The sequence below is a fragment of the Scyliorhinus torazame genome, chromosome 10 (assembly GCF_047496885.1).
Source record: "Scyliorhinus torazame isolate Kashiwa2021f chromosome 10, sScyTor2.1, whole genome shotgun sequence".
In the NCBI taxonomy this organism is placed as follows: domain Eukaryota; kingdom Metazoa; phylum Chordata; class Chondrichthyes; order Carcharhiniformes; family Scyliorhinidae; genus Scyliorhinus; species Scyliorhinus torazame.
This window is the reverse complement of record NC_092716.1, coordinates 237984839-238012266: the sequence shown is the minus strand read 5'-3', so window position 1 is coordinate 238012266 and position 27428 is coordinate 237984839. Positions and strand designations below refer to the sequence as shown.

At 47.5% G+C, this 27428-nt stretch overlaps 1 protein-coding gene across 9 annotated transcripts in view; it reads left to right on the top strand.

Annotated features, from left to right (window-relative positions):
• Nucleotides 1-27428, top strand: part of LOC140384679 (leucine-rich repeat-containing protein 4C-like) — a 1407047-nt gene that overhangs the window by 1122433 nt on the left and 257186 nt on the right. For 6 of the 9 annotated variants that reach the window (XM_072466607.1, XM_072466608.1, XM_072466604.1 and 3 more), the window contains one exon: nt 21046-21173. The exons of 2 other annotated variants lie outside the window; for them this stretch is intronic. The gene's annotated coding sequence lies outside the window, so the exon portion shown is untranslated. Of the gene's footprint in view, nt 1-21045; nt 21190-27428 lie in introns of all 9 variants that reach the window. One more of the 9 variants, XM_072466606.1, reaches the window with a different exon arrangement.

Genomic DNA, 27428 nt, shown 5'->3' with positions numbered 1-27428 from the left:
CACTAAGGGCAATTTTGGACACTAAGGGCAATTTAGAATGGCCAATCCACCTAACCTGCACATCTTTGGACTGTGGGAGGAAACCGGAGCACCCGGAGGAAACCCACGCATACACGGGGAGGATGTGCAGACTCCGCACAGACAGTGACCCAAGCCGGAATCGAACCTGGGACCTTGGAGCTGTGAAGCAATTGTGCTATCCACAATGCTACCGTGCTGCCCAAATTTCCCGTTAGTGTCCAAAGATGTGCAGGTTAGATGAGGTTAAGGGGAAAGGGCGAGAGTGTGGGCCTAGTTAGGGTGCTCTTTCGGAGGGTCAGTGCAGACTACATTGGCCAAATCGCTTCCTTCTGACTGTAGGGTTTCTGTGACTCCATGGTGATTTTTGAAATGTTGTTTCCAGCCTTTTAAAACTCATAAGTATATCCAGGAAATTATTCAAAGAAACATTTCACAAAATAAGGAGAATTGAATTGGTGTAGCATCGCTTCTAGCATTGCTATGTATGTTTCCCACAATTCCCTGCGGCAGACGAGACCATGGCTTGTGTGGCATTCTTCAGTGGTATCAATGAATAATGCCACATGGCCCATGCATTGCCCACCCTGGTGAATGTCTGCCTATAGGTGAAAAATTTCTTCCCAAATATAAGACACTGCCTGATGATGCTTAATTTTCTGAGTGTCCTCAAAGGCCCGCAATTGAATGCAATTAGCAGAAACCCCCCATGGCAGGTTTTGTTTTCAGTGCTATGCATATATGTTTCAATGGAAATCTTGTGGAGCAAGTCACTTTCCAAATTGCATGTAATTTTGAATGTAATTTGTGGCATATTCGCAGGTTGCATCCACAGTGGAAAGTCTAGTCCATATGCGCCTAATTTCTATGATGGCTGAAGAAATCCATTTCTGTGCAAAGCTTTAATATTTTCAAATCAGATGTCAAATTTTAAGTGACGACTGAGTTGGTTGTCTTGGCTTCCTGAGAAATGTGACAAATCAACATCTACTTTGAATTTTGCCAGGGTGAACCTTTAACATATTAGAAGCATTCTGATCTCTGAGATATCAGATCGAGGGTTTAAGCTCCACTCCAGAACAGTCCCAGTGAGTTTGGAAGATGATATTTGATTATCATCCATTGACATACTCATGTCTGTCCAGGGAGATCAATGACTCAGTGTAATATTCTAACTTCGGATTGACTTTTATCCCAGAAGGATTCTGTATGAGCCCCAATCCAGGAATTTGAACCTAGTGGTGGTAGGTGTCGTGTTGGGTGTCCTGATACACAAATGAGCCAACACGGCTGTAGATGGTACAACTTAATTTTATTGTGTTAACTAACAGATGCAACTAACTATAGACTAGGGTACGTTCGCTACCAGCTAACCTATGGACCTAGCCATATCACTAATGTTGGTGAGGCACTTAGCACATGGTCTATGTCTGAGTGTCACGCTGCAAGCTCTGTGTCCCGAGCTGTCTCCTACCAGAATGAGCGGGAACTCTCGTGTTCCCCCTTTTATAGTGCGTGTGCTCTTACTAGTGATTGGCTGCGATGTTGTGTGTGTGCTGGTTGGTCCAAATGTCTGTCCATCAGTGTGTGTGTGATTGCACCATGATATGCCGATCTGGATATCATGACATCCCCCCTTTTTACAAGAAATATGTGCCTGCATGATAATAAATAAGATTGTGTACTGGGTGCAACTAAATCTGTGTGTGTGAGATTAACTACAAAATGTACAGGAGGCTAACTATATTCATAGGAAGATGTCAGGTGCAACATAAGAACAAAAGTGTACCAAGAACGGAACAAATGCAAACTCTCAAACACAGAACGATAATAGAAACATGTCAACAGTACTGTAAACCAGTTCAGTAAGTCCAATGGAACAAAAGAAACCAAAACTGGCTCACAAGTTCAGTCTCTCAGGTGGGCGACGAATTCGGGTTGACCGCCTCAAGGGTGGGTCAGGAGCCACCGGCTCAGGAATGGGCCTATCGACGGGCGAGAGAGGAAAATGCATCGTGGCAGGAAGCTCAACAAAGTCGACATCAGGGGCAACAGGAGGGCAGGGCACCGGTGCAGAGTGTCGTAGCGAGCGCGGAGTCAAACGAAGGGCCCGCCGATTGCGGCGGCGAACAGAGCCATCAGGCATGCGAACAACGAATGATCGGGGAGCCACCTGGCGGAGAACCTCAGCAGTTGCTGACCAGCCACCGTCCGGAAGGTGTATGCGGACATTATCGCCAGGATCCAGGGCAGAATGATCAGTCGCCCGAGCATCATGTGCCACCTTCTGCTGATCGCGCTGTTGTTGCATCTTCCAGGGGCTGTTTAGCACAGGGCTATATCGCTGGTTTTGAAAGCAGACCCAGGCAGGCCAGCAGCACGGTTCAATTCCCGTAACAGCCTCCCTGAACAGGCGCTGGAATGTGGCGACTAGGGGTTTTTCACAGTAACTTCATTTGAAGCCTACTTGTGACAATAAGCGATTTTCATTTTCATCTTCCGCAAGACCGGGGCATGATCAAGGTCAGGAACATGAATGGATGGAACAGTTGTCCTGATGGTGCGACCCATCAACAGCTGAGCCGGCGACAGGCCCAAGGACAGTGGGGCCGAGTGATAAGCCAGCAAGGCTAGACAGAAGTCAGACCCGGCATCAGCAGCCTTGCAAAGAAGCCTCTTAACAATATGGACGCCCTTCTCCGCCTTGCCATTCGATTGAAGTTACAACGGACTGGACGTCACATGCGTGAAGTTGTAGGCAGCGGCAAAGGAAGACCATTCCTGACTCGCAAAGCAAGGTCCGCTGTCAGACATGACGGTGAGCGGAATGCCATGGCGAGCGAAGGTCTCCTTGCATGCCCAGATGACAGCAGATGATGAAGTGTCGTGCAGGTGTATGACCTCCGGGTAACTCGAGAAATAGTCAATGAGAATCATGTAGTCCCTGCCGAGCGCGTGAAAGAGGTCGACGCCGACCTTCGACCAGGGGGAAGTGACCAACTCGTGGGGCTGAAGGGTCTCATGGGGTTGCGCCAGCTGAAACCTCGGGCAGGTGGGGCAGTTGAGCACCATGTTGGCGATGTCGTCGCTGATACCCGGCCAGTACACAGCGTCTTGGGCCCTCCGTCTGCACTTCTCGACTCCGAGATGGCCTTCGTGCAGTTGCTCGAGGACAAGCTGGTGCATACTGTGTGGGATCACAATCCGATCCAATTTTAAGAGGATACCATCAACGACGGTCAGGTCGTCCCGGACATTGTAAAATTGTGGACACTGCACCTTTAGCCACCCTTCTGTCATGTGGCGCATCACACGTTGTAGCAGGGGATCAGCCGCAGTCTCACGTCGAATGTGGGCCTGACGTGCATCAGTGGCCGGCAGATTGGCCGATGTGAAGGCTACCTGTGCCTCGACCTGGCACACAAACCCCTCGGGGTCGGACGGTGTGTTGACCGCCCTAGACAGAGCATCTGTGATGATAAGCTCCTTCCCCGGGGTGCAGACAAGCTGAAAGTCGTACCTCTGGAGCTTGAGCAGAATGTGCTGGAGACGAGGGGTCATGTCGTTTAGATCATTCTGAATGATGCCGATCAGGGGCGATGGTCGGTCTCTACAGTGAACTGCGGAAAACCATATACATAGTCGTGAAACCTGTCAATGCCCGTCAACAATTCTAGGCACGCCTTCTCGATCTGTGCAGAGCACTGTTCTGTGGGGGTCATGGCATAGGCGACCAGAGCCCATGATGAGGTGTCGTCCCGTTGCAGGAGGACCGCACCAATACCAGATTGGCTGGCATCCGTGGAGATCTTTGTCTCCCGTGTGGTGTTGATAAACGTCAATACCGGGGCGGTGGTGAGCTTGACCTTGAGCTCCTCCCATTCACTCTGGTGTGCAGGCAGCCACTGGAACTCCGTGGTCTTCTTGACCAGGTGGCGAAGAGCAGTCGTGTGTGAAGCAAGGTTAGGAATGAACTTCCCCAGGAAGTTGACCATCCAGAGAAAGCGTAGCACTGCCTTCTTGGCTGACGGCCGCTGCATGGCCGTGATGGCTGCCACCTTTTCGGCATCCGACCGGACACCCGACCGGGAGGCGTGGTCCCCCCAAACCTTCGGTTCGGTCTGGCCAAAAGAGCATTTAGCTCGGTTAAGGCGCAGGTCCTGATCTCGAATTTGTGCAAAGACACGCTGGAGACGACTGATGTGCTCCTGAGGTGTTGTTGACCAGATGATAATATCGTCTACGTAGACACGTACCCCTTCGATGCCCTCCATCATCTGTTCCATGATGCGATGGAACACTTCGGAAGCAGAAATGATGCCGAATGGCATTTGTTATAGCAGAACCTGCCAAATGGAGTGTTGAAAGTGCAGAGCTTCCGGCTGGATGGATCCAGTTGAATCTACCAAAAGCCCTTTGAGGCATCAAGCTTGGTAAATATTTTTGCCCGAGCCATTTCGCTTGTGATCTCTTCCCGCTTAGGTATAGGGTAGTGCTCCCTCATGATGTTGGAATTCAAGTCTTTCGGGTCAATGCAGATCCGGAGCTCGCCGGATGGCTTCTTCACACACACCATGGAGCTGACCCATGGCGTTGGCTCCGTGACCCGGGAAAGCACTCCTTGGTCCTGCAAGTCCTGCAGCTGTTGTTTGAGGCGGTCCTTGAGGCGTGCTGGGACACTACGAGGGGCGTGAATGACTGAGGTGGCATCCGGTTTGAGCCGTATTTTGTACGTGTAGGGCAGTGTGCCCATGCCCTCGAAACCCTCCTGGTTGTGCGCGAGGAGTGAGTGGTGCTGCGCCCTAAAGTCTACATCTGGAAAGTCAGATGTGCCTTCAGGAGACAAAGTGTGGACTCGCCGAACGAGGTGGAGAATCTTGCACGCCTGTGCGCCTAACAGAGAGTCCTTCGAGGATCCTACGATCTCAAATGACAGCTTGGCCGTGCACGAGTTGCGGGTGACTTCCAGCTGGCAGGACCCCGTGGCCGGGATGACGTTCCCATTGAAATCCACCAATTGACAGTGGGAAGGTAGAATGGGTGGTTTGACCTTTAATGCCTGGAAAGCTGACCCTGCGAGCAGATTGGCGGAGGCACCAGTGTCCAGGCGAAATGTGATTTGGGATCGGTTGACCATCAGAGTGGCACACCACTCATCGTCCGGATCAATGGTGTGGACTGGCAGCTGCTGGTGGTGCCTACTTGGGGATAGCCTGTTCTTATGGATGACCGCAACGCGGAAGGGCTCGCTGTCTTCGGTGTCGCTGGTCTGCATGGTGTCTGGAGGTGAGCCAGTGAATGTAGGCTGAATGGCCCTCACGGTCCTGCGAGACTGGCGGAATTGTTGCGAGTTGGCAGGTTGAGGTGCTCGACAACAGGCAGCATAGTGGCCCAACCTGCCACAGCGTAGGCACTGTCGGGTTCCCGCCGACATTTTGTCCATCCCTGACCACCATGTGTGACCCATGGGAGACGCCATCTTGGATGGGGCCCCAGGCCCCCAGCACGGCCGACTACACGCTGCCCGATCAAAACCCGCAACTACTTCATCTGGCCTCGGTGACTCTGGACCAAAATCGACCTCGGACACTCGCAACAGCAACGACGACGGTCTTCATCTACGGCCACGAGACGTCCTGCCTGATCGACTCTGGGAGCACGGAAAGCTTTATACACCCCGACACGGTAAGGCGCTGTTCACTTGTTACCCACCTTGTAAACCAAAGAATCTCCCTGACCTCCGGGTCACACTTGCTGAAGATAAAGGGGTTCTGCCTAGCAAACCTCACTGTCCAAGGCAGGAAATTCAACAAGTTCCGCCTTTATGTCCTGCCGCACCTCTGCGCGGCTAAACTCCTGGGGTTGGACTTCCAATGTAACTTGCAAAGCCTGACCTTCAAATTCGGCGGCCCTATACCCCCCCCCCTTACTGTCTGCGGCCTCGCGACCCTTAAGGTCGACCCACCTTCCCTGTTTGCGAACCTCACCCCGGATTGCAAACCCATCGCCACCAGGAGCAGACGGTACAGTACCCAGGACCGGACCTTCATCAGGTCAGAAGTCCAAAGGCTACTGAGAGAAGGGGTCATTGAAGCTAGCAACAGTCCCTGGAGAGCTCAACTAGTGGTGGTAAAGACCGGGGAGAAACATAGGATGGTCATTGACTACAGTCAGACCATCAACAGGTTTACACAGCTGGATGCGTACCCTCTCCCCCGCATATCCGACCTGGTAAACAGGATCGCGCAATATAAGGTCTTCTCCACGGTGCATCTCAAGTCCGCCTACCATCAGCTACCCTTCCGTACTCGTGACCGCAAATACACTGCTTTTGAAGCAGATGGGCGGCTCAATCATTTTTAAAGGGTTCCCTTTGGTGTCACTAACGGGGTCTCGGTCTTCCAACGCGAGATGGACCGAATGGTTGACCGGTACGGCTCACGCGCAACGTTCCCGTATCTTGATACCGTCACCATCTGCGGCCATGACCAGCAGGACCACGACACCAACCTCCGAAAATGTATCCAGACCGCGAAAATCCTTAACTTAACGTATAATAAGGATAAATGCATATTTAGCACCGACCGTCTAGCCATTCTAGGCTACGTAGTGCGAAATGGAGTTATAGGCCCGACCCTGAACGCATGCGCCCCCTTACGGAGTTCCCCCTCCCTCGCTGCCCCAAGGCCCTGAAGCGCTGCCTAGGGTTTTTCAGTTATTACGCCCAGTGGGTCCCTAATTACGCAGACAAAGCCCGACCCCTAATCCAGTCCACAACCTTCCCCCTGTCGACGGAGGCCCGCCAGGCCTTCTGCCGCATCAAAGCAGACATTGCAGAGGCCACGATGCGTGCCATCGATGAGTCCCTCCCCTTCCAGGTCGAGAGCGATGCGTCCGACGTAGCTCTGGCGGCCACCCTCAACCAAGCGGGCAGACCTGTGGCCTTCTTCTCTCGTACCCTCCATGCTTCCAAAATTCGCCATTTCTCGGTCGCAAAAGAGGCACAAGCCATAGTAGAAGCTGTGCGATATTGGAGGCATTACCTGGCCGGCAGGAGATTCACTCTCCTCACTGACCAACGGTCGGTGGCATTCATGTTCGATAATGCACAGCGGGGCAAGATAAAAAACGACAAGATCTTGCGGTGGAGGATAGAACTCTCCACCTACAACTACGAGATCTTGTATCATCCCGGGAAGCTAAACGAGCCTCCTGATGCCCTGTCCCGCGGAACATGTGCCATCGCACAAGTGGACCGCCTTCGAGCTCTCCACGAGGACCTCTGCCATCCGGGGGTCACTCGTTTTCTTCCACTCCATCGAGGAGGTCAGGACAGCCACCAGGGACTGCCAAATCTGCGCGGAGTGCAAACCGCACTTCGACCGGCCAGAGAAAGCGTACCTGATAAAGACTTCCCGTCCCTTTGAACGCCTCAGCATGGACTTCAAAGGCTGCCTCCCCTCCACCGACCGCAACACATAATTCCTCAACGCGATTGATGAGTACTTCTGGTTCCCATTCGCCATCCCCTGCCCAGACATGACCGCAACTACAGTCATCAAGGCCCTTCAGGGTATCTTTACACTGTTCGGTTTCCCCGCGTACATACACAGTGATAGGGGGTCCTCCTTTATGAGCGACGAACTGCATCAATTCCTGCTCAACAGGGGCATTGCCTCAAGCAGGACGACCAGTTACAACCCCCGGGGAAATGGGCAGGTAGAGAGGGAGAACGGAACAGACTTGAAGACCGTTCTACTGGCTCTACGATCCAGGAGTCTCCCAGTCTCCCGCTGGAAAGAAGCCCTCCCAGAGGCCCTCCACGCCATCCGGTCACTGCTCTGTACAACTACCAACCAGACACCTCATGAACGTCTCCTTGTCTTCCCCAGGAAGTCCTCCATCGGGACCTCACTCCCAACCTGGCTCGCAACATCCGGACCCAGCCTGCTCCGGAAGCACATGCGAGCGCAAAAGTCGGACCCATTGGTCGAGAGGGTCCACCTGCTGCACGCTAACCAGTACGCCTACGTGGCATTCCCTGACGGCCGGCAAGATACAGTCTCCCTTCGGGACCTGGCGCTTGCCGGAACCCCACACGCACCCGAACCATTATCACCCCCCCCCCCCCCCCTCCACAGCACCTCACAGGAGGGTCAGTCCTCCCGCCGCTCCTGCCTAGGCCCGCCCACCCACCGACGCCCCCTACAGGTACCCCCCTCTCGTGTCAACTGTTTGCCCCACCAGCGCCGTCTAGGGGTGACGAAGCTGCTATGGAGGCCGAAGCCACGCTCCCGGAGTCGCAGACCCCCGGACCCCCACCAGAATCACCACCGAAGCTCAGACAATCATGGAGGACGACCAGGCCACCCGACCGACTGATTGCTTCAGTGTAACTGTAACTGTAAATGAACACTGAATGTATATATCTTCCACGCTTGTAAATATTCTCGACAACCCTGTAAGGAGGTATCACGGTACCTCCATATCTGATCATACCATGTTAGATGCAATTGTAACCACTGGCCACCACCCCCGCGGGACTCTCTTTTAACAGGGGTGAATGTGGTATTATCAGGTATTGCAGTACCCGAGAGGCTAAAGACCATTGGTTAAACCTAGGAGTTTACCATTGGCTGTTTGGTATGTAGCTCCGCCCTGACAGATGGGGTATAAGAACCGGTGCCGTCCCAGCAGCCCTCATTCTGTACCGAAGCTGCTGGGGAACAGTTCTAGTCTATTAAAGCCTTCAGTTATGTTACTACCTCGTCTTTGATTGTAATTGATCGTGCATCACAGCCTAAGTAAAATAATAAAATACACAGCAACTTTCCCACACATACATACACACAGAATGGAAGTTCACACACAAACAAATACTGATTACAATTTGGGGAAGGCTAGGTTGGCCAAATTAAAGTTTGTGAAAAACTTGAAGGAGTGTACGGTCCGTAGTTTGATGGCTCAACTGGCTTCAGGTTGAATTCAATGGTCTCAAAGCTTCTGATTTAGAGATGGAGATACTGAGTTGGCTTTTCTTCACGAGACGGGAGTACTGGGTTGAAATCTTTCCAGAAATCTCTGTCTGCAACAGAGCTTCCCTGGATGATCACAGTCGGTAAACAGGGCTTGAAGCTGACTCAGTGGATTGGAGACAAAGGCTGGATCTTCTCTTTAAGTTGCTTCTCCTTCGTTCTGCTGAGAAAACATGTGCTTAAAACAAAGGATTGCCTTGTCATGATACCTTCCTTCCCTGACTGCCAGAAGTATTTTAAAAAATGACATTGTCCACGTATTCCAAAGGAGATTAGATTAGCTCATGTCTGGAACGAATTTAGCCAGGGTCCCATCGTCCAAGCAATTAGTCTTAATGGCTTGTCTCCAACAGTTGAATACCTCAGGTGATTGCCATAGATGCCTTGCTAATGAGACAAGAGATGTGAGTCCTTCACATTCCCCTGAAGTCGTTGTCTTTGATGGCTTTTGCAGACAGACTGATTCGCTCCAATGAAAAAGAATGTGAAACACATAGTAATGCAAAGTGGGTTTAATCATCCTGGGCTGTGAGTTCAAGTCATTTTAGCCTCGGTGCTTTGAGGAAGTCTGGGTTTTTTTAAAGTTCAATTCAGATTTCCAGCCAATGGATTAAGAATCTATGATTTGGCATGAAGCATATCTTCGTGACACCAGGTTTCGGGGACTCAGAAGGTCAGTTAATTGCTGCAGAATTCTCAACCTCTGGTAACGAATGTCGAGGAGAGATGGTTCGATTTCCTCTCGGTGATTCTAAGATGTTTCAAGATTAGGAAGTGCAGTATTAATGCCAGCAAGACAGACCAGCATGTGACTGCCCGTCTTCAGTCAGTTCAGTCTGTTGGACTAACCTTTAATTTGACATAATGAGAATGTCCGCGGAAAGCAATTACATTTATTTCAATTTTGTCGTCCGTTTGTAGTTCAGTTGCTGTTTAGATTTTCTGAGTCATTGAAAATGTGAAGCATATAGAGAACAGTTCACTGTGATTGGTAAACATAGGCCCAGATGTTCAGATCTCTGGGTGCTTGTACCCAGAATGTACCCTCCAAGATGCGCTAAGGATCTCTCAGAAGCCTCTTGGCTTTGTCGCAGGAATTGCCCAGAAGGTTTGAATTTGGGCCAAGCAATTTCTTTGTGTCTGGAACCCTCTGAAATTCTGAGTTAAACTCTGAGACCACACGACTATCATCCTCCCCCCCCCCCACCCCCCACCAACCATGTGACTATCCCCCTCAACCCTCCCTAGCTTGCCAACCAGTTACCTATCACCTTAACCTCTCACACACTTAACTGCCAACATAGCCCGTCACATACCTTCTGTCCTATCTCTTTGTCTATTTACCTGTCACCCAGCTCTCACACACCAGCTACCTAATCCCATCTTCCACCCTACCCCCTCATCCACTTACCTGCAGCCTACACCCTCTGCCACCCACCTGCCGCACTACCTCCTCACCCACTCACCTGCAAACCTACCTGTGCTGCCAACTACCCACCCCCATGCCCCCACACCCATTTACTCACCAGCCTGCCTCCTCATTCTCCAGCCTCCCACCCTACGGCCGCACCTTACAGGCTTACCTTATTTCTGTAGCTTCTCAAAGTGGCTTTGTGTCCTTTAAGCTGAGAGCAATATGATAGCCTGTGCCAGAAAAAGGAGGCATGGCTTGACTTCCCCCGATGTTCCTCCATTATGATCGGAATTTTCCATTCTGGAGCCTATGTGTTCCTGCCAGCAGAGAATTGCTACAGGTCTCTGCTGGCACTAGAATTGGTGACCAGGTACAAGTCTCTCTCCTTCACTGTGCATGGGGGAGAACTGATCGGATTTAGGTCGGAATCCAGATATCCGACCGCCATTTTGAGTGGATGGCACGAAACCGGGGTCCTGCGGAGGACATCATCAGTCACCCCTGCCTGAAAGCTGAAGAGCAGTCCGGTCAGTGGAGTGAAAAATCACTGCATTTTCATTTGCCCTACCCTAACATCTGCTGCCTCAGACAAAAATGTTTAAAGCAGCAGCTGTTACAAGAGTCAGAAGCGTCCTTCAAAGCCAAGTACACTTCATAGGGCTTCAAATCCCTTGACAGCCTTTGAAATCCAAATCTTCATTCAATTTCACACAGCAGTACATTGCACATGCCACTGATTGAGATGTGTATTGGTCCAGACAGAGCTGCTTAGGGATTGTTCTTTACTTATCTTGTACTTCCTGCTTGAAAACACCTCTATTACCCTGCTTTGATGCTAACCACAATGTTTATATACACTCTTGCTATGATTGACAGTGCCTCACCACATCAAAAGGACCTAAGTGTTTTGTTTTCTGCTGAGAATGAGGGTCTCTGCTGGGTAGTCTGATTGGTGGGGGGAGGGGTTCTCTGATGTGGGTCTCTGATTGGGGTCTCTGCTGGGGGTTCTGATGGGTCTGCTGGGAGGATCGATGGGAGAAGTCTGGTCACCCACATGCGTGCATGCTGTGGAGGGGGTGACCTGTTATTCTGGTAGCATGCCGAGGCCACCAGCAGGGGTCAGAACATTGCAATCGGTTTGAAGCCTTTTTCCCTCGACGCTCCATTCTCCGCCCGATCACGCAGTGGAGAATCCATCCCTATGAAGGAAGAAATCCGAGAACATGTACACTCCGCATTTCTGAGGAGGCTGGGCTCTGAGGTCCTGGGGAGAAACGTGGACCTCTGGTGCAAGATACATAAATAGGAGAAGAATGGGAATCTGCGAGTGATTGCCACTCGAGGAAGATTCGGTCGCCAGTGTAATTTTTGTTGATTTTCGACAGCTACAGGTGGGGATCCCCGCCCTTCCCTACCCACACACACGTGTGTTTCTCGGAGGCGGGAGACAATTGGCCGTTAGCCAGACCTTCTGGTCCCACCTGTTATGGGCCTGGGTTTAGAGAACCCCAAAGTGTATTATGGAGTTCACCTGACCCACAACTTTTACTAGATTGTGGTATGGGGAGCACAGGGCCCACTCTACAGGTGTGGTACAGCAGAAATGGAAAACTATTTTTTAAAGCAAAACAATGTTTATTCTATGAACTCAAGTTAACCTTTTTAAACATACAGTGAACATCTTGGCAACCATTAATTCAGATACAACCCCCAAAGAATACAACACTAAGTAATCCTTAATAACTTCCCAAACAACATCCAGAAGACAAAAGAAACCCCTTTTAACAGATACACATTAGGTTTACATTCACCACACAGAACATTTATAATTCTGAATTCACCAAATGATCAAGAGATAGTCTTTTCATGGCAGAGAGAACAACAGTACAGCTGCTTTGTCTGGCTTCAGCTCCAACACTGAAAACGAAACTAAAACACACCCTGCAGCAAACAGCCTAAAACGAAAGTAAAAAGCTGACAGACAGCCCAGCTCCACCCACAATCTGACATCACTGATAAACACCCATTGCTTAAAGGTACATTCCTTAAACACCCATTTCTTAAAGGTACTCTCACATGACACACCACTGTCAAAAGGGATTTCCCATTGGATCCACCCCCCCACCCCCCACTGCTGGGAAACCCGGGGTGGGGGTTCACCGTCAGCGGGACCGGAAGATCTCAGTGGTGAGAACCGCCAGTAAATCTCCCCCACTGAGTTCAACCGAGCAGATTTGATTGATTTGGACTGGAAGAAGCCTATGAAGGTAAATTTGTGAACCTTTTTTTATCTTCCTTCTAGACACAAGAGGGACAGACTGACCATGGCAGCGTATCTAGCCAGTTCCAGCAATCCCAGAGCAGCACAGTTTACTATCTCATCCCATCAACTTCCCAACAGAAAATGTGATAAGTCAGCCATTGCATAATTGAAGGTGGAGCGTGAAAAAATCCTGTGTTTCCTTTCTGCCCTCCTGTTGTAATCTGGTAATACGTTAAAATTAGGGCTAATGTTTCTTCCGACTGTGTTATCTTTTTTGTCTTTGGCTCACACTCACAATTATTCTTCCTTTTCTTCTTTACAAAATTTGAAAAGCTGCTTTGCTCAATAAACTTTCTATTATGACTTGGTGTATTGAATCTCTCGGAGGTTTGAAGACCTCAATAAATTGTGGTAAATCTTTCAGCATGAAATATTCATGTGATATCAGCCTAACTACATTTTATGATAAATGTGGACATAACTTTACATTCTCAAGACCATATAAAATGAAAAATCTGAATGATTGCTTTTTATACAAGCTTTTCCCCACAAATGTACACATTTATCACAATGAAAAGCTTCAGAATCCTAATTGTAACAGATTTTTATCTTGAAACCCGAATAAAGACTAATAAATGCCGAACTAACATTAGGTCACAGAAAATTCAAAGTTCTCTTTTACAAACATCTTTCAGGTTGATTGTGTCCTATGTGCCTGCCTACTTATCAGGCTTATGTTTTAGCATCATTTTTAAAGAACTGCAATGGCTCGGGAAGATCAGGAATTTAATGCTCTTTAACGTTAACCATGTCACAGTATTCTAAAAGGATCCCAACAACTTTAATGCCCATTATCTGAATATGTGTATTTAAAGTTTATGCGTATGAAAGTGATACCTAAAAGGCCCAAATGTGTAGGTTGCATATTAATCACTCTTCTGTTGGGAGCTCTCTCTGCCCCTCTCCCTGTGAGGCTACTCCCTGGGCCCTCTACCTGCTCTCTGCCTTCTACACTTGCCTTCTATGTCGCTCCACTCCCAGGTTTTCGCAATGTTTCCCTGCACAAGCACGCTAGGCCCGAAAAATGTAAAAATTGCAAAAATGTGTGTGTGCAGCTTTGCCCAGTTTGCGCTTATGGAAACGCTCTGAGGTCCATCTGGCATTGAATTTCCTGATTTCTCGACCTGCGTACTCAGCATTAAGGTAAGTTGACTTTCAAAGCACCTTCCCACGGCTTTTCAAGCTAGATCTGCTGACTTATTTTTGCCACAGGGCTCTGTGACGATAACTGTTTCTTTTCCCACTGGCTGCAAGCTGGGGCAAATACTCAAACGTTTCCCTCATGAAATCCAACTGAAATAGAGCCCTACTCACATTCCACGTGGCGAACAAGGAAGTTAATATTTACTCTTTTTGAATTGCAGGCCTAACTGAATATCATTTATTTTCTTTGGATCTCCCAACTCAGCGAGCTGCAGCCTGCACCTCGACCAAAACTGCGACTGCCTCTGTCCATTCTCAAACTTGACTGCTTGCTTCTGGTCAGCAAACGAACAGAGATAAATGAAACAAAATAACCTTGTAACCAAAACTTGACTCTGAGTCAACATCGCTGTGGCAATATGGCATGTTTTGAGATGGGTAAAACAAAAATAAATAATATGTATTACCTTCAGCACAACTCTTTCATTCAGCAGCCCTTATGAAAAATGTATATATTTAATAGAGCTTTAGAAACCTGTCGCTTCATCCCATCTGTCTTTCCTCATTTTATTTCACATTCTGGATCTGATTTTACCTTGAGTTAGATATCTTAACTTCGTAATCCTTATTTAGTATCTGTATGCCTCAGCAAGGATTCTTCAATCAACTCTTCAAGGCCATAAGACCATAAGACCATAAGACATAGGAGCGGAAGTAAGGCCATTCGGCCCATCGAGTCCACTCCGCCATTCAATCATGGTTGATTTCAACTCCATTTACCCGCTCTCTCTCCATAGCCCTTAATTCCTCGAGAAATCAAGAATTTATCAACTTCTGTCTTAAAGACACTCAATGTCCCGGCCTCCACCGCCCTATGTGGCAATGAATTCCACAAACCCACCACTCTCTGGCTGAAGAAATTTCTCCTCATCTCTGTTCTAAAGTGACTCCCTTTTATTCTAAGGCTGTGCCCCCGGGTCCTAGTCTCCCCCGCTAATGGAAACAACTTCCCTACATCCACCCTATCTAAGCCATTCATTATCTTGTAAGTTTCTATTAGATCTCCCCTCAACCTCCTAAACTCCAATGAATACAATCCCAGGATCCTCAGACGTTCATCGTATGTTAGGCCTACCATTCCTGGGATCATCCGTGTGAATCTCCGCTGGACCCGCTCCAGTGCCAGTATGTCCTTCCTGAGGTGTGGGGCCCAAAATTGCTCACAGTATTCTAAATGGGGCCTAACTAATGCTTTATAAAGCTTCAGAAGTACATCCCTGCTTTTATATTCCAAGCCTCTTGAGATGAATGACAACATTGCATTTGCTTTCTTAATTACGGACTCAACCTGCAAGTTTACCTTTAGAGAATCCTGGACTAGGACTCCCAAGTCCCTTTGCGCTTCAGCATTATGAATTTTGTCACCGTTTAGAAAATAGTCCATGCCTCTATTCTTTTTTCCAAAGTGCAAGACCTCGCACTTGCCCACGTTGAATTTCATCAGCCATTTCTTGGACCACTCTCCTAAACTGTCTAAATCTTTCTGCAGCCTCCCCACCTCCTCCATACTACCTGCCCCTCCACCTATCTTTGTACCATCGGCAAACTTAGCCAGAATGCCCCCAGTCCCGTCATCTAGATCGTTAATATATAAAGAGAACAGCTGTGGCCCCAACACTGAACCCTGCGCGACACCACTCGTCACCGGTTGCCATTCCGAAAAATAACCTTTTATCCCAACTCTCTGCCTTCTGCCTGACAGCCAATCGTCAATCCATGTTAGTACCTTGCCTCGAATACCATGGGCCCTTATTTTACTCAGCAGTCTCCCGTGAGGCACCTTATCAAAGGCCTTTTGGAAGTCAAGATAGATAACATCCATTGGCTCTCCTTGGTCTAACCTATTTGTTATCTCTTCAAAGAACTCTAACAGGTTTGTCAGGCACGACCTCCCCTTACTAAATCCATGCTGACTTGTCCTAATCTGACCCTGCACTTCCAAGAATTTAGAAATCTCATCCTTAACAATGGATTCTAGAATCTTGCCAACAACCGAGGTTAGGCTAATTGGCCTATAATTTTCCATCTTTTTCCTTGTTCCCTTCTTGAACAGGGGGGTTACAACAGCGATTTTCCAATCCTCTGGGACTTTCCCGGACTCCAGTGACTTTTGAAAGATCATAACTAACGCCTCCACTATTTCTTCAGCGATCTCCTTTAGAACTCTAGGATGTAGTCCATCTGGGCCCGGAGATTTATCAATTTTTAGACCTCTTAGTTTCTCTAGCACTTTCTCCTTTGTGATGGCTACCATATTCAACTCTGCCCCCTGACTCTCCGGAATTGGTGGGATATTACTCATGTCTTCTACTGTGAAGACTGACGCAAAGTACTTATTTAGTTCCTCAGCTATTTCCTTGTCTCCCATCACAAAATTACCAGCGTCATTTTGGAGCGGCCCAATGTCAACTTTTGCCTCCCGTTTGTTTTTAATGTATTTAAAGAAACTTTTACTATCATTCCCAATGTTACTGGCTAGCCTACCTTCATATTTGATCCTCTCTTTCCTTATTTCCCTCTTTGTTATCCTCTGTTTGTTTTTGTAGCCTTCCCAATCTTCTGACTTCCCACTACTCTTTGCCACATTATAGGCTTTCTCTTTTGCTTTGATGCATTCCCTAACTTCCTTTGTCAGCCATGGCTGCCTAATCCCCCCTCTGATAACCTTTCTTTTCTTTGGGATGAACCTCTGCACTGTGTCCTCAATTACTCCCAGAAACTCCTGCCATTGCTGTTCTACTGTCTTTCCCACTAGGCTCTGCTCCCAGTCGATTTTCGTCAGTTCCTCCCTCATGCCCCTGTAGTTACCTTTATTTAACTGTAACACCTTTACATCTGATTCTACCTTCTTTCTTTCAAATTGGAGATTGAATTCTACCATATTATGATCACTCCCTCCTAAGTGCTCCCTTACTTTAAGATCTTTAATCAAGTCTGGCTCATTACATAACACTAAGTCCAGAATGACCTGTTCCCTCGTGGGCTCCATCACAAGCTGTTCCAAAAAGCCCTCCTGTAAACATTCAATGAATTCCCTTTCCTTGGGTCCACTGGCAGCATTATTTACCCAGTCCACCTGCATATTGAAGTCCCCCATGATCACTGTGACCTTGCCTTTCTGACATGCACTTTCTATTGCGTGGTGCATTTTGTGCCCCCGGTCCTGACCACTGTTAGGAGGCCTGTACATAACTCCCATTATGGTTTTTTTGCCTTTGTGGTTCCTCAACTCTACCCACACAGACTCCACACCATCTGACCCTATGTCGTTTAGTGCTATTGATTTAATTTCATTCCTAATTAACAAGGCAACCCCGCCCCCTCTGCCCACCTCCCTGTCTTTTCGATAGGCTGTGAATCCCTGGATGTTTAAATGCCAGTCCTGAACTCCCTGCAACCATGTCTCTGTGATGCCTACCACATCATACCTGCCAGTCACAATCTGGGCCACAAGCTCATCTACCTTGTTCCGTACACTGCGCGCATTTAAATATAGCACCTTTAATTCTCTATTGACCGTCCCTTTTTGTTTTCTTAGTGTGGTGGACCTTGGTTTACTGAGCCTTTCCATACACTGTGTCATATTTTGTGGGATGGGGACTATCGTAACCTCTCCTGAGTTTTGTCTTTTCGTGCTTTTTTGTATTCCTAAGCAGCTACGCTTCCCACTGATTACTTCACCTCTTGGTTCCCTGACTTTCCCTTCCCCCCCAATCTTTAGTTTAAAGTCCTATTGACCACCCTATTTATTCTTTTCGCCAGAACACTGGTCCCAGCTCGGTTCAGGTGGAGACCATCCCAACGGTATAGGTCCCCCCTGTCCCAAATCTGATGCCAGTGTCCCATGAAAAGGAACCCCTCTTTCCCACACCACTCTTTCAGCCACGTGTTAACTTCCCTTATTCTTGCCTCCCTATGCCAATTTGCACGTGGCTCGGGCAGTAATCCAGAGATTATGACCCTTGAGGACCTGTTTTTTAATTTGAATCCTAGCTCTTTATAATCTCTAAACAGGTCCTCTTTCCTAGACTTGCCTATGTTGTTGGTACTGACATGGACCACAACAACTGGATCCTCCCCCTCCCTCTCCAGTATCCTTTCAAGCCGGTCAGAGATGTCCCGCACCCTAGCACCGGGCAGGCAACATACCATGCGGGACTCTTTATCCTGCTCACAAAGGATACTATCTATCCCCCTGATAACAGAATCCCCTACAACTACAACTTGCCTATTTACTCCCTCCCCTTGAATGGCCTGCTCAACCATGGTGCCTTAGTCAGCTGACTCATCCTTCCTGGCATTCCCACATAAAATATTTGTACCATTATGAACATTGATTTCTGGCTATCAATAGTATAATTTACTCTTACAGTGCGCAATGATGTCATCAAACAAGCACAAATGTGTGCACGGTAGCACAGTGGTTAGCACGGTGGCTTCACAGTGCCAGGGTCCCAGGTTCGATTCCCCACTGGGTCACTGTCTGTGCGGAGTCTGCACGTTCTCCCCGTGTCTGCGTGGGTTTCCTCCCACAGTCCAAAGTCGAGCAAGTTAGGTAGATTGGACATGCTGAATTGTCTTTTGTGTCCAAAAAGGTCAGGAGGGGTTATTGGGTTATGGGGGTAGGGTGGAGGTAAGGGCTTAAAGTGAGTTGGAGACTCGATGGGCCGAATTGCCTCCTTCTGCACTCTATGTTCTATGTGTACTTGCCATGTGAACTTAGTCTCTGTCTTCCTTTACAAGTGAACTTAGTCTCTTCCTTTACAAGTGAATTTAGTCTCTGTCTTCCTTTACAAGTGCTGCTGGGAGCATGAAATTGTCTTGTGTCTTGTGGTTCCCACAAATTTTAAATGATCACATTTTTTAATTCAAATCCTGGAGGTTCATTGAATGTATTTCTCAGATCACCCTTTCTCAGATCACCCTATGTGCTTTGGGCTGATACATCGTTAGATCAATACAAAGAGTATAGTGCAGCCGTGAGTGATGTGGCAATCTGGATACTTATGTATACATGCGCATGGACATATAATTCTGAAATCATATTAGAATAATAGAACAATATAGCAGAAAGGCAGGCAAGTAGTTTCCCACAATGGCATGTTGCACCAATACATAAAGGTAAAGTCGCCAAAGTCCCATAAAGCTGACGTGGTGATTCAAACTGAGCATCACCATGGGTGAGAGGCAAGTTTGAGAAGGCAGGCCTTCGTGAATAACCTCAGCCAGTATGGGAATTGAGCCCATGCTGCTGGCCGTGTTCCGAATCACAAACCAGCTGTCTCGCCAAGTGTGCTAAACCGCCCTCCAGAACCACCAAAGTAGTATAATGTCCCAAATGGGCAATGGCCAAAAACTTAATCGCACAGGTTGGTTCCAAAGAGTTTCTTAAAGAAAGTGTGGAAATGTATAGGAAAATATTTCCTGAGCTTGGTACAAGACAGCTGAAGGTGCAGCAAAGTATATGAAGAATTAACAGGAGGCTAGATTTGTAGGAGAGCAGAGTTCTCAGAGCATCACAGAATTGAAATATGTAAAGCCTCAAGTTTTATTAAAAGCATTTCCAATGTCTGTTAAATAGTTTGAACATATAATAGAATAGATTACCCATGTTGAAGGGATAGGCTCAGTGGCCATTCCTTGTCCCATTTATTTTTCTGCTCTTATGGAATATTTCTCTATTATTTGTGATGATGTGATCTCAATATTAACAAAACACCATCAAAATTATTTGTAGTTGGAATAATTTATTCTGATTCTCTTCCGGCACCTCATGATGAACTAAGGCAGACTTTCGTCTGTTTCCAAAGCTTTTTTTTAATACATTTTAGAGTACCCAATTATTTTTTTCCAATTAAGAGGTAAGTTATTGTAGCCAATCCACCTATCCTGCACATCTTTGGGTTGTGGGGGCGAAACCCATGCAAACACGGGGAGAATGTGCAACCTCCACACGGACAGTGACCCAGAGCCGGGATCAAACCTGGGACCTCAGCGCCGTGAGACAGCAGTGCTAACCACTGCACTGCCATACTGCCCTGTCTGTTTCCATATAGCTGGTAATTCCCGGAACAGATCACTCATCTGTGGTCAGGCGCTTACAGCTTGAGGGCTGCCACTCCACATCAAGCACAGCTGATCGGGAATCTCTCCCGTCCTTACGACCAGCCATTGGCATGTTTGGAAGGATTTGTAGGTTGACACGCACAACCTGTTTGACCACGTTCTTGGCCATCAAGTCCTGGGGTTGAACACAAACCCGGAGCTTCTGATCAGAGGCAGGAATGCTGCCCACTACACCACAATATCTCCTGGGAATAACTTATAGCCTGACTAAAACTCTACCTATGTACAAGGTAGTTACAATATCATTGTTGCCATTATTTGAATTATATTTGTTCGCTAATTTATACTAGTTTGACCCAATTCAGTTCACAAATTTAGTTTAAAATCCAACTTGTGAAAAGTGGTTTAATAAATTTAAATTGACACATCTGAAGAAAGCATTTCCATTGGAATAAAAAACTGAAAGAATATTCATTGGTTTTCCGTTACTCACACGTCTCCGAACTTCATGGGTGGCACAGCAGCACAGTGGTTTGCAGGACTGCCTCATTGCGCCAAGGACCCGGAATCGATTTCGGCCGTGGTTGACTGTGCGGAGTTTGTGCGTTCTCCCCCTATCGGCATAGGTTTCCTCCAGCCACTCACAGTCCAAAGATCTGCATGTTAGGTGGATTGGCCATGATAAATTGCCCCTTAGTGTCCAAAGATGGGCAAGTTAGTTTGCGGGGATGGGGCGGGGGAGTGGGCCTGGGTAGAGTGCCCTCTTGGAGGGTCAGTGCAGCCTCGATGGGTCCGAATGGCTTCCTTCTTCACTCTAGGCATCCTATGATTCATTGTCAGGTGGTGGCTGCAGTTCTGCCTGCACAACAAACATGTAATTTTTGATTTCTTAAAGCTCAAAGAGAAATAGTTTCTGCTATTCTTTAGTAATTTTGATTGAAAAGCATGGTGCTGACATAATAACTTGTCTTATTCCTCACACTCAGGTCTTCCCACAGGCAGAAGAGATGTTCAGTGCTGCACTTGTTTGAAGGGTAGTTGTGATATTATTTGCCATTGAAAACCTGAAGTTTCTGCCCACGCTTGAAGGAAGCAGCTATTGAAAAGAGTAAAGGTATGAAAAAGGAGAGGTATGAATCTCATTGAATTTTAAAGAAGCAATGTGCTGCACATCTTGGGTGTTCCAGTGAAAGAAATAAACTATCGGAACTGTGTTCCTTGCAATGCAGCTCACTTCTCAATTTATTAGGATCTTTAACTTTTATATTCTTTCAAAACAAGAATTCGGCAAAATTAGTCACAAGCAACTTAGGGAAGTACTGGTGAATATTTGATGTCTCATAAAAAACAATTGGTTTGTTTCAAGAATGCTTTTGTGAAATCAATGTTGTCATAATCCCAGAGGACCATAGGTTGCATTTCCCCTTTTTGAGGGAGAGCTGACAGGTGGTGATTTAGCCCGAGGGTCCCCACACCGCAAGCTAAGGGCAAGTTTGAGAAAGCAGGGCCCTCCATGAATAGCCTCAGCCAGAACGGGAATTGAACCTATGCTGCCAGCAACGCTCTGCATCACGCACCAGCCAACTGAGCGAACTGACTCCCAATGTTTTTGCAATATTATGGTGAATCTTAATAATGGAATGGAATGTTTGTCAGTGACACCCAGTGCTTTGATTGCTTACTTGTTTCTGAGCGTGATTCTTTGGGAAATCGAGGGGCTGCAATTTTGCAGTCCGTGTCGAATTGAAGCCACTGACCTCAAAATAAAAAGCTGACCACAAAGATCAAGTCATTTCTATATTGTTCCTTTCCCAACATTGTTGAATCTGGGGTGGGATTCTCCGACCCCCCGCCGGGTCAGAGAATCGCTGGGGGGTGGCGTGAATCCCGCTCCCGCCGGCCGCTAAATTCTCCGATGGGCTGAAGTCCCGCTGCTGGAATGCCGGTCCCGCCGGCGTGAATTAAACCACATCCCTTACCGGCAGGACCTGGCAGTGCGACCGGGCTCCTGGATCCTGGGGGGGGCGTGGGGCGATCTGGCCCTGGGGGGTGCCCCCACGGTGGCCAGGCCCGCAATCGGGGCCCACCAATCCGCGGGTGGGCCTGTGCCGTGGGGGCACTCTTTCCCCTCCGCATCAGCCGTGTAGGTCTCCGCGATGGCCGACGCGGAGGTGACTCCCCCATGCACATGCGCGGGGATGATGTCAGCAACCGCTGACACTCCTGCGCATGCGTGGACTTCCGCCGGCCGGCGTAGTCCCTTCGGCCCTGGCTGGCATGGCGTCAAAGGCCTTCCACGCCAGCCGGAGGGACGGCAACCACTCTGGCGCGGGCCTAGCCCCTAAAGGTGAGGCCTTGGCCCCGAAAGGTGCGGAGAAATCCACACCTTTGGGGGGCCTGACGCCGGAATGGTTCACGCCACTCCATTCCGCCGGGACCTCCCGCCCCACCGGGTAGGGGAGAATCCCGCCCCTGACGTCAATCCAAGGGCATCTCTAGGCATCCAGCAATGATTACATCATTGAGCAGGACAAGTAGCCAATCATAATTCAGTTCTCTCACAGACACTAAAGCAGGAAGTAAAATGTGTCACTTATGCCTCACTTTTTACAATTTTTTACAGAGAGAAATAAAGATTGGGACATAGACATTAGAAACTGAAAAATCAAAAACAAGCTTTAAAAGGAAAGTAACTAATTTTTTATGAACTAAAAACTGTGGAATGTCTCACGATAGAGTTTTTATCGTAATGGAAATTTTTGACATTACACCAATACCGAATTGCTTTTCCAAGGTGAGAGAGGTTTTGCAGCAATAGATATGCCATTAAAAATGCCTCATTAACAAGGCATACAGTTTTCTGTTTTTTTTCAGCAACAATAATGCAGTATAAAAGGAAAAATTCTCATCAGTCCAGTACTTTCTAAAGGTTGCTGCCTCTAGGGACATCACTGGATTGGGGAAAATCATCAGAGGATTTCTCCCTATAACTGCATGCGAGGAACCCAGAAGTTGCTGTTGGCTTCAGAGGGGACCGACGGCAAACGCTGTTGATCTTGCCATCGTTGCAACTGCAAAGCCTGGCCAACGTGGTCTTCAAATGTGACAAGGAATAGTTTAGTGATAAATAATGCAATTTACTTTTAAAAACTGTGAAGTAACAGCTAATTGTTAATGTTGTAAAATGCTGTGAGATAGTCAGTGTGTTCCAAACTGCCTCCAGTAAACCATCCGATTGCTTTACCAGAAACAAGACAGTCAGCAGATTGGCACAATCATGTTAAAATTAGATACCTCAATACATGCCATTTAATATAAAAACATTGCGGAAGGTCATTGGTTGTGAAAATATTGTGACATGCCAGGGAACTATTTTCTATACTGCCTAAACCATGAAATATAAATAAACATAAGAGTTTCCCTGACACTGGAAAACATGAATAATACAGTCACAGCCTAAAACTACGGGCAGAATTGTCCTACTTTTTGGCAAAGTGTCATCTTCGGCAGGAAAAGCGGAGGTAGCATGCCAGCTACGCTGCCGGCTTTTCCTGTTATATTTTTAAACACTTTGTCAAAACAAAAGGGAATCATAGAATCTCTACAGTATAGACAAGTCTACACCAACCCTCTGAAAGAGAATCCACCAAAGCCCACTCCCCCGCCCTATCCCAATTACCCCTTAACCTTGCACATCTTTCGACACTAAGGGGCAATTTAGCATGGCCAATTCACTTAACCTGCACATCTCGGGGCTTTTCACAGTAACTTCATTTGAAGCCTACCTGTGACAATAAGCGATTTTCATTTCATTCATCCTTGGACTGTGGGGGGGAAACCGGTGCACCCGGAGGAAACCCACACAGTCACCCAAGGCTGGAATTGATTGAAGAAGCGGGTCCCACACTGTCAGGCTGGCGGGGCGAGCTCTGAATGAGCCCGCCCCGCCAGCAACTTTGGCTTGTGAAAGAGAGGGAGCCCCGATTTTTTTTTTTTAAAAAGAGAAACGCGCTCCTCATTGAACTCCTGTCTCCCTCCTCCCCACCATGTAACTCTCCTCCCTGCCCATCGTCTGTGGTGGGGGTCTTCCTGCCTCCTTGACTGTGGGGTGGGAGTGTTCCAAATGTCCGTGGGAGGGGGTTCCCTGTGTCCATGAGACAGCGTTCCCCGTGTGTGTGGTCGGGGAAGGGGGGCACTCCTCGTGTCCTTGGAGAGGATTGTTATTTTTATCCTTGTTAGATCTGGGCAGCCTTTTTCCCAATCTCTTGAATGCTGAGGTTGCTGGCGAGGAGGGTTCATTCAGAGCACGCCCCCCCCCCCCCCCAGCATGATGTCTTGGGATCCAATCCAGCCTTTTTTATAACTAAGTTTTTGAACAAAGTTTGGCGGGAGAAACCGGCTGCGGAATGACGGTCAGCGCACCACTATTCCCACCTGAGTTAAGAAAATTTGAAAATTCTGTGCAATGTTCATAATATACTGGGCATGTCAATACATAACTCTTAATTCTGTAGAGTGGACTGGTGACTGGCAAACTCCCAGGTGTTGATTCAACATGCACCCTTGTGGTGACGCATCCTTCATTGTCCTGGAGTTTAGGGACATTAGTTTCATGGTATAAAAGCTTGCTTAATGGCTGCATAATAACATTTTATTTATTTTGAGGGGAGTTGTAAATGCTGCTGAAAATTTCCAAGGCATATTTTTTTTATGTGGAGAAAGACAGAAAACCATTGCAATAATGTCATCATGACATTGACGATAAAAATTGATTTGGTTACCAGTTAAATAAAAAACGCAAAACTTGCATTAATAAAGAAAATACATCGCTACTGTAATAGCCTGCATGGGGCCTATGGTTTGGGATTAATTCTCTTCCCACAAGATCCTTGCGGAGTACAAGCTAGGAGCGGGGGATCTATTGTAGGTCAGTAAGGCACCAAGCAGAACAGTAACCCAGTAAGGATCTATCGGGTAGTAAATAGAACTATGATTCTTTATTTTACTCTGTGTGTATTATTTTCAACAATAAAATATTATTTTTGTTGAGCAAAGATAGTAAGGGATCTGTGCCACATTCAGGTATATGGGGCTGGATTCTCCGGTTTTGCTGCTAATTGCCGATGCCGGCGTGGGAAGTGTGGCATTTTGGTGGTGAACCCTCACCAATTTTGGGACTGGTGAGGGGCTAGCAGTCGCGCAGGATAAAACTCCTGGCTCCTGCGGCAAAAACGGCCGGAAAATGTCCGGGTCCGTGGCCACGGCAACGACCTGCAACGGTCACGCTGTACAACATGGCGCCGGCCCTGCGCGGACCTGACCTGCCAAAGACTACCCCTCTGCCCAAGCCCTGGCCACCTCTCACCAGTCCGGCCAGCACTCGCAGAAGCCCCTCCGGCCAGCAGCATAACTCCCGGCCAAATGTGGCGGCCCTGGATACAGTCCACGGCCGCCTCGCTGGGTCAACCGCACGTAAACCACTCGGTCGGGAACTCGGCCTATCGGGGGGAAGCATTGGGGGAGGACCTTCCGATGATGCGGCAACGTTGTTTCAACGGCCTGCGGCGCACAGCCCAATGTTGCCATTTCGGAGGGGGCGGAGAATAGAAAACCGGTGTCAAACTGGCGCCACCCCCGATTTGGGCGTCGGAAGGAATTCCCCGCCTGATTGCCGATTAAGATATCAGCATCGGGCATTGGACAATCCCGTCCATGGAGTTTGGTCACAGATCAGCCATGATCTCACTGAATGGGCTGAACTGCCCACTCCTGTCCCTATCTTCCCAAGTTACTATCCTCACGAGTCCTCTATTAAAGCTACAATATTAATCTGCCGATAGATCGTAGCTGGAGTTTTTCGAGTACCCAGCTCGGGGTAAAAAGGAAGCTCAAAAAGCCATCAATTAGATGGCAATTTAGCCAAATGGGTGAAATGTTATGTTGTTTAACAGGATTAATTCAATCAATTTACTAACCTAATAACTTATAAACTGCACCTCAGTGAAGTTTGCCAGTGTAGCTTTACTGGTTGTTTTATCTACGCATTTGCAATTATTTATCTATTATTCTTTGCCAGTTGATCTTGCTCAGCAACACATTTAATAATTTCAAAACTTATTACATTCTTTAATGTGGAATTAATATTTTAGTGCTCAGTGGCATAGAACTGAGCTTCAAGGATTAATGAACTAATTAATACTGTTGAGTCTGTTGCCCTGAGAGAGCACGTTGAATACAGAGAAGCTGTGTATAATCTTGGTATTATTTGATGTGGTTATGGAAACTAAGAGGGGAAGGGAAATGGTATTGAAAATATCCTCCTCCTTGTATTATTCAGGGCTGCCAATTATGATCCACTTTCAGCGAAAACTCTTCATCCTCTGTACCCTATGACATTTAATGACACTAAACAAAGGTAATACATATAAGAAAATGGCACCTGTGAAACAACAGACAATGAGAGTAGGTATTATATAAAATCGAGTTATCGATCTATAAATTAAAGAGCAGGGCAATATCTGCTTGTGGAAGTTTGACAGCCTAAACCTATTATACCCAGATCACAACTATATTTGTCTGACGTGAAACAAAAATGCATTTAACCGTAGTGCAATATTTATGTAACTAAGAATTTGTTTTTATCTTGTGACCATAGTAACATATCATCCATTTTAGTAGAGAGTGAATTTTGAAATGTTTATGACACCGTACTGAATATTTATAAAGGAATTACCTCAGGCATCTGATATCCCCAGTATAGACAGTGGTTTTACTTTTTGTATTGTTTTTTGGTAAAATTCAGACAACAACATCCTTCAGAAGACATTTTTCTTATAAATCTCTGAAGTCCATGATGTACCTTTATCATAATAACCACTTATAATAATAATCTTTATTGTCACAAGTAGGCTTACATTAACACTGCAATGAAGTTACTGTGAAAAGCCCCTAGTCGCCACATTCCGGCGCCTGTTTGGGTACATAGGAGAATTCAGAATGTCCAAATTACCTAACAGAAATCTTTTGGGACTTGTGGGAGGAAATCGGAGCACCCAGAGGAAACCCACCCAGACACAGGGAGAACGTGCAGACTCCACACAGACAGTTACCCAAGCCAGGAATCGAACCTGGGACCCTGGAGCTGTGAAGCAAAGGTGCTACCCACTGTGCTACTGTGCTGCCCACTTGATTACTGAGCACCCTTTGACACTTTCAAAACCCTAGGCATTTCAAAACAAAATATTTGTTACAACACCCTACGGGGATAGAACTTGTACTGCATTTGATTCCCCTCCTACATCTCCGAATATGAGCTACCCACGTGATTAGGGGGCAGAGCTGCCTCCCGTTGGAAGAACTCTCCACAGGA